This window comes from Sapajus apella, unplaced genomic scaffold, assembly GCF_009761245.1.
Source record: "Sapajus apella isolate SASKATOON/1434 unplaced genomic scaffold, GSC_monkey_1.0 scaffold274, whole genome shotgun sequence".
In the NCBI taxonomy this organism is placed as follows: Eukaryota; Metazoa; Chordata; class Mammalia; order Primates; family Cebidae; genus Sapajus; species Sapajus apella.
Genome location: NW_022437214.1, coordinates 71,739 through 79,362, shown reverse-complemented (window position 1 = coordinate 79,362; position 7,624 = coordinate 71,739). Strand labels below are relative to the sequence as shown.

The 7,624-nt window shown below is 48.7% G+C and overlaps 1 pseudogene; it reads right to left on the bottom strand.

Moving 5' to 3' along the window:
• Positions 1-5,513: 5,513 nt before the first annotated feature.
• On the bottom strand, positions 5,514-5,852 carry LOC116545466 (annotated as a pseudogene).
• Between the last annotated feature and the right edge of the window lie 1,772 nt (positions 5,853-7,624).

Here is a 7,624-nt window from a genome sequence, read left to right as displayed (position 1 = left end):
TGACAGAAGACAACTGTCTTGTTTCTGTTTCCTCACAAGTGATGAAAACGGGAAAGAGGGTGAGCAGGCGGCCCACGTGTGCCTCCAGTGCTTCGGCCCCTCCCGGGACTATCAGCCAGGCCCCAGGGAGGGAGCCAGCCACAGTGTGACCGGCTCTTCTCTGATGGGAAGAGGACCTTGGATAGACTGAAGCGAGGACAGTTCTGCAAGGACAAGTCAGACCCAAGGCATTTTCTTTTTCAGATAGGGAGAATTAGACCCCCGCAAAGTAGACACCAGAGTCACTATTTGGTTGGTGGTGATAATGGGAGGTCACAGTGGCTGCCTGTCCTCCCCCAGGGTGAGCGTGACAGTGCTGACCTGGGTGGGCCAGCAGGCATACCTCTCCAGCAGCCCTTTGTTGCTCGTTGATGACTGAGTTTGGATGATGTCCCTGCCAGAAAGCATGCTGAGATGTCCTCAGTGTTGGAGGTGGGGACTGGTGGGAGGTGCTACCCTTGTGAGATGTGGTTGTGTAAAAGTGTGTGGCACCTTCCCACACTCACACTCTCACCCCTGCTCTGGCCATGTTCCGCACCTGCTCCCACTTACCCTTCTGCCTGGAGTGAAAGCTCCCTGAGGCCTCCCGGAAGCCATGCTTCCTGTGCAGCCTGCAGAATTATGAGCCAATTAAACCTCTTTTCTCTATACATGACCCAGACTCAGGTTTCTGGTTTTTGTTTTTGTTTTGTTTTTTTTGAGATGGAATCTCGCTCTGTCACACAGGCTGGAGGGCAGTGGTACAATCTCGGCTCAGTGCAACCTCTGCCTCCTGGGTTCAGGCAGTTGCTCTGCCTCAGCCTCCCGAGTAGTTGGGACTATAGGCACACGCCACCATGCCTGGCTAATTTTTGTATTATTTAGTAGAGATGGGGTTTCACCATATTGGCCAGGCTGGTCTCGAACTCCTGGCCTCGTGATCCACCTGCCTCAGCCTCCCAAAGTGCTGGGATTATAGGCATCAGCCACCACGCCTGGCCAGTCTCAGGTATTCTTTTATACCAACACAAGAACAGCCTAACACCCTCACATGTCTGACATTGACATGAAACCAACTCAGGGTTGTATATATACACTAGCTCCCCTGTTTTAAGAATGTGCTGTCATCAAAATAGGAGGAGGTCCCACCTGAAATCGGTGAATACAGTGTCTCCACTAGCAAAAGGAGCTCCAAAGGCAAGACAGATACCCCAGCCACCTGGGGTGGCCACATCTAGGCACTGGAGGAAGTGTCCTGGCAGTAAGGGTTCCAGCGATCGCTCTGTGAGGACTCCTCACTGCTGATACATTGGCCAGGCCCCACCTTGGTACAATTGTTAAAGACTCCATTAGATGTTCCCATGAGCTGTGCAGCCCAAGGTTGAGGTCAGAGATACCAAGGCCACCTGGAGCTCAGCCGCTAACAGCATGGCCTGCTGCACGCCCCTTCCCCTTTGTCTTTTACTTTGTGCTTTCTTTTTCCCTGGAGGTGGCTGGTGTACATTTCTGATTCTGAGCCCATCTCGGGGCCCCCAGAAGCGCACCCACTCTCCTGATCCCCTGCATGGCACACCACCAGAAGCAGCAAGCACACACCGTGGATATCAGGTGACACAGCTCCCCAGAAAAGCCACTTCTGTAGAAGACCACTCCGTGCTGTTAACTGCAGCCTGCTGGCCCTGTGCCCATCCATGATCAGCCCTTCAACCCCATCCCAGGGTTCTGGCCAGGCCTCCACTGACAGCTCCAAGGCTTAATGCACAGCATGTGCCTGCCAGATCTGACTCCAGAGGATGGAGGAAAGGCCTGAGACCACACATCCCTGGGCCACAGCAGAGAGCAAAGGGAGCACTCCTGGTGTGCTGGGGAATGTCTACAGTGCAGCACCCTCTTGACAGATACACCAGGAAGTTTAATACTTTGTATTGCCTTAGTAACCAGAGAAGAGGAATCATTAAAACTAGCAAACAGGGCCATGTGAAGTGGCTCACACCTGTAATCCCTGCGCTTTTGAGAGGCCAAGGTAAGAGGATTGCTTGAAACTAGGTGTTCAAAGCCAGCCTGGACAACACAGGTTGTATTTACCTCTACAAAAAATAATTTTTTAAAAAGTGAGCCAGGCATAGTGGCACATGCCTATGGTCCCAGCTACTAGGACCACTGGGAGGCTGAGGCAGGAGGACCACTTGAACCCAGGAGTTCAAGGCTGCAGTGAGCTATGATTGCACCACTGCACTCCTGCTGGGCAACAGAGCAAGACCCACTCTTTAAAAAAATTTTTTTAAATGCCATGTCAACTAGCAGTGGGGAGGCTACATGCAGGTGCTGAGAACTCCAGGATGTTTCTGTCCACAGAAATCTTTCATTTTACCTCCTGCCATTGATGCTTTCATCTGTTCACGCTGCACAAAAAGTAGACCTTGGGTTGCATTTACGAATGTTCAGCTCTCCAGGACTACCTTGAGGATAGTGAAATCTTGAAGGTCGTAGGTAGCATTGCGTGGTCAAGCTCTCACTGGGAGCACAGGTCTTTTCTTGGCCACGGTTATGAAACTCCCCTTAAGACACATCCTGACCCCTGTGAGGCCCCCAAAGCCTCTCTCTTTGGCAAACCTGGTCATTCCTCCCCTCTTGCTCATCTATTTTTAAAGTACAATTTACTCTTTTAGTACCACTTTTTACAGAGTAATTAAGCAGATAGTACATGGAGTCCCACACACCCACCCCTGCACTGTCAGCACACCTATCCCCCGCCAACCATGGGGCTTGTTACTGTTGCCGTGGTTTTGCCTTTCCAAAATGTCATGTAGTTAGAACAGAATGTGTCATTTTCAGACTGGCTTCTTTCACTCAGCCATGTGCAGTCAGTAGCCCTCCATGTCTATTTGTGATTATATAGCTCCTCTCTCTTTTTTTTTTTTTTTTTTTTTTTTTTGAGACGGAGTTTCGCTCTTGTTACCCAGGCTGGAGTGCAATGGCGCGATCTCGGCTCACCGCAACCTCCGCCTCCTGGGTTCAGGCAATTCTCCTGCCTCAACCTCCTGAGTAGCTGGGATTACAGGCACGCGCCACCATGCCCAGCTAATGTTTTGTATTTTTAGTAGAGACGAGGTTTCACCATGTTGACCAGGATGGTCTCGATCTCTTGACCGCGCCCCGCGTAGCTCTTCTCTTATTACTGAATAATATTCCATTGTATGTATATACCACTGATAGTGTCTCCATTTGGCTGTCAAAGAACATCTCACTTGCTTCCAAAATGAAATAAAGCTGCTGTAAACATCCAGGGGCAGGTTTTTGCATGGACTTAAGTTTTCAACTCATTCAGCATGACTCTACCAGGCCCAGATGTTTTAAGGAAGACATCAATTCTCTACAATCTCTTCCAGAAAACAGAAGCACAGTACACAGTCATAACTCATTCTGTGATGCCAGCATTACCCTAATCTCCAAACCAGATAAAGATGTTAAGGCTGGGCACAGTGGTTCACGCCTGTAATCCCAACACTTTGGGAAGCTGAGGCAGGCAGATCATGAGGTCAACAGATCGAGACCATCCTGGCCAACATGGTGAAACCTTATCTCTACTAAAAATACAAAAGCTAGCCGGGTGTGGTGGCGCGCACCTGTAGTCCCAGCTACTCAGGAGGCTTAGGTAGAAGTTGCAGTAAGCCAAGATCATGCCACTCCATTCCAACCCAACGACAGAGCAAAAACGCCATCTCAAAAAAAAAAAAGATGTTATACAGGCCAGGCGCAGTGGCTCACGCCTATAATCAATCCCAGCACTCTGAGATGCCGAGGTGGGCGGATCACAAGTCAGGAGTTCAAGACCAGTCTGACCAACATGGGGAAACCCCATCTCTACTAAAAATGCAGAAATTAGCTGGGTATGGTGACATGTGCTGGTAATCCCAGCTACTCAGGAGACTTAGGCAGGAGAATTGCTTGAACCCGGGAGGCAGATGTTGTAGTGAGCCAAGATCACGTCATTGCACTCCAGCCTGGGCGACAGTGAGACTCAGTCTCAAAAAAAGAAAAAAAAAAAGAATCATACGTCTTAACCAGATAGGATTGATTCCTGATATGCAAATCTGGATCAACATTCAAAAATCGGGCCAATTTTACAGGATCACGCCAGTAATCCCAGTGCTTTAGGGTGAGGCAGGTGGATCACTTGAGCCCAGGAGTTTGAGACCAGCCTTGGCAATGTGGCAAAACCCCATCGCTACAAAAAACCAAAAACTAGCGGCCGGGCGCGGTGGCTCAAGCCTGTAATCCCAGCACTTTGGGAGGCCGAGGCGGGTGGATCACGAGGTCAAGAGATCGAGACCATCCTGGTCAATATGGTGAAACCCCGTCTCTACTAAAACTACAAAAAATTAGCTGGGCATGGTGGTGCGTGCCTGTAATCCCAGCTACTCAGGAGGCTGAGGCAGGAGAATCGCCTGAACCCAGGAGGCGGAGGTTGCGGTGAGCCGATATCGCGCTATTGCACTCCAGCCTGGGTAACATGAGTGAAACTCCGTCTCAAAAAAAAAAAAAAAAAAAAACCAAAAACTTAGCCAGGTGTGGTGGCAGACACCTGTGGTTAGCAACACCTGGGCCTAGGACATCAAACCTGCAGTGAGCTGTGATGGCACAACTTCACTTCCGCCTGGGCGACAGAGTGAAACCCTGCCAAAAAAAAAAAATCATGGCTGGGCACAGTGGCTCACATCTGTAATCCCAGCACTTTCGGAGGCCTAGACGGGTGGATCACCTGAGGTCAGGAGTTCAAGACCATCCTGGCCAACATGGTGAAACCCCGTGTCTACTAAAAATACAAAGATTAGCTGAGTGTGGTGGCATGCACGGTAATCCCAGCTACTCAGGAGGCTGAGGCAAGAGAATCACTTGAACCCAGGAGGTGGAGGTTGCAGTGAGCTGAGATGGCACATTGCACTCCAGCCTGGGCGACAGCAAAGCTCCGTCTCAAAATATATATATCCTGAGGTCAGGAGTTCAAGACCAGCCTGGCCAACATGGTGAGACCCCCCCTCCCCTACTAAAAATACAAAAATTAGCTGGGCGTGGTGGTGGGCACCTGTAATCAAAGCTACTTGGGAGTCTGAGGCAGGAGAGTCACTAGAACTGAGACGGAGGTTGCAGTGAGCCAAGATCATGCCATTGCACTCCAGCCTGGGAGACAAAGCGAGACTCTGTCTCAAAAAGAAAACAAAACAAAACACCAGGCACAATGGCTCACTTCTATAATCCCAGCACTTTTGGAAGCCAAGGTGGGAGGATTGCTTGAGCCTACGAGTTCAAAGTTGCAATGAGCTAGGATTGCACCACTGCACTCCATCCTAAGCCACAGAGCAAACCCCTGCCTCTAATGTATAAATACTTTATTAGACAAACAAAAACAGAATTTGTTGCCAGTAGTACTGCTTTATAAGAAACGTTAAAATAAGTTCTTTTTTTATTATTACTTAGAAAGTTTCATTTTTTATTTAGCTTTCTGACTGTGCTTGTGCCTTCAACACTTTCACAACAATCTTCTGTTTCTCTATAAGGAAAGCACACTTGATCCTGTCACGAACACATTTAGCACACGTGGAACCACCGTAGGCCCTGCTTACGTGTTGCTTTGTTTTGGACCACCTCATAAGAACTTTAGGTCTTACAGCATGAAGTCTGCCTGGGCACACACCACATGCAGATTTTGGTGCTTTCCCAACCTTCTTGGTATGAAAGTAAACAACCCTATTACCAAGGGTTCAGGACAGCCTAGTTTTATTACAGGCTGTATTGTAGGAAAGCCTATGTCAGTATGTCAAACGATGGACCATTTTGAGGGTCTGCAGACAACGTCCACAGACTAAATTCTTTTTTTTTTTTTTTTGGAGACGGAGTTTCGCTCTTGTTACCCAGGCTGGAGTGCAATGGCGCGATCTCGGCTCACTGCAACCTCCGCCTCCTGGGTTCAAGCAATTCTCCTGCCTCAGCCTCCTGAGTAGCTGGGACTACAGGCACACACCACCATGCCCAGCTAATTTTTTGTAGTTTTAGTGGAGACGGGGTTTCACCATATTGACCAGGATGGTCTCGATCTCTTGACCTCGTGATCCACCCGCCTCGGCCTCCCAAAGTGCTGGGATTACAGGCTTGAGCCACCGCGCCCGGCCTCACAGACTAAATTCTTTAACAGCCTGAGCAACATTGTGAAACTCCGTCTCTACAAAAAATGCAAAAATAAGCCGGACGTGGTGGCTCATGCCTATAGTCCTAGCTACTTGTGGGACTGAGGTAGGAGAATCGCTTGAGCCCTGGAGACAGAGGTTGCAGTGAGCCGTGATCGCACCACTGCACTGCAGCCTGGGTGACAGAGTGAGACCCTGTCTCAAAAAAAACAAAGTTCTTGAGAAGGAGGGAGAATGATGTAAGTTGGAAGCTGATATCTACATAAACATTTTAAATCTCCACTCCTCTCTTAAGTTTCCATCTCTCTGCTTACATCACCCATCTGTTCTTGCTTGTCGAACTTTCTCCATTAGAGCCCGTAGCATACTAATCCTAGGTATTTTAAATTCTCAGTCTGATCATTCCACAGTCTCTGCCATCTGAGTCTGGCTCTGACACTTTCTTTGTCTCTTCAGAAGACTGTGTTTTTTCTTATCTGTTAGCATGCCTTACAATTTTTTGTTGAGAGATGTGATCTTTTGAGTAATAACACTGAGGTGGATAGGGCTTTACTGTGAGGTTTTTTTTGCATTTCTGGCTAGGAGCGAGGTTGCCTTTGCTGTAGGTGTCAGAGACTAAAATGTTCTTTAGTGTCTTTCTTTCTGTTTCCCCTATTGTCTTGGAGTTTCCCTGGAAACTTTTTCTTAAGTAGAACCTGAGTCTTCTGGTTCTTTCAGCAGTGACCCTCTGTATTGTGTGGGAGCCCTGCAGATGGGGTGGCAGGTGCAGATGGAGGGAAGCACTCTGTAATCCCAAGATTAGCTCTCAGTCTTTTAGTGAGCCTGCGTTCCTGGACTGTGACCTTCACAGGTGCGTCTCAGCTTTTTTTGCCCCCTTGGGTAAGTCAGAGTGCTACTGAGAACTAGAGTTGGGTATATCCCTTCCCCCATGTTGGGTCAGGCTCTGGGAAATCTTCTCTCCGCTGGATGGTCTTTGTTGTTGAAAACACTCTAGGAACAATTCAAAATGGTTGCTTTTCCCTTCCTCCTGGTCAAACACAAGGGATTTCCCTCCATTCTTCACTATGAGAACCTGGTAGGGCCCTTGAAGGTAAAACCAGCAGAAGTGTGGGAGTGGATCCTTAGACTGGATCCCCGTGAGGTTTTGTTTTTTCGGTTTTTTTTTTTTTTTTTTTTTTTTTTTTTTGAGGCGAAGTCTCTGTCACCCAGGCTGGAGTGCAGTGGCGCAATCTCAGCTCACTGCAACTTCCGCCTCCCAGGTTCAGGCAATTCTCCTGCCTCAGCCTCCCGAGTAGCTGGGATTACAGGTGTGCGCCACCATGCTTAGCTAATTTTTGAATTTTTAGTAGAAATGGGGTTTCACCATGTTGACCTGGCTGGTCTTGAACTCCTGACCTCAAGTGATCTGCCCATTCTGGCCT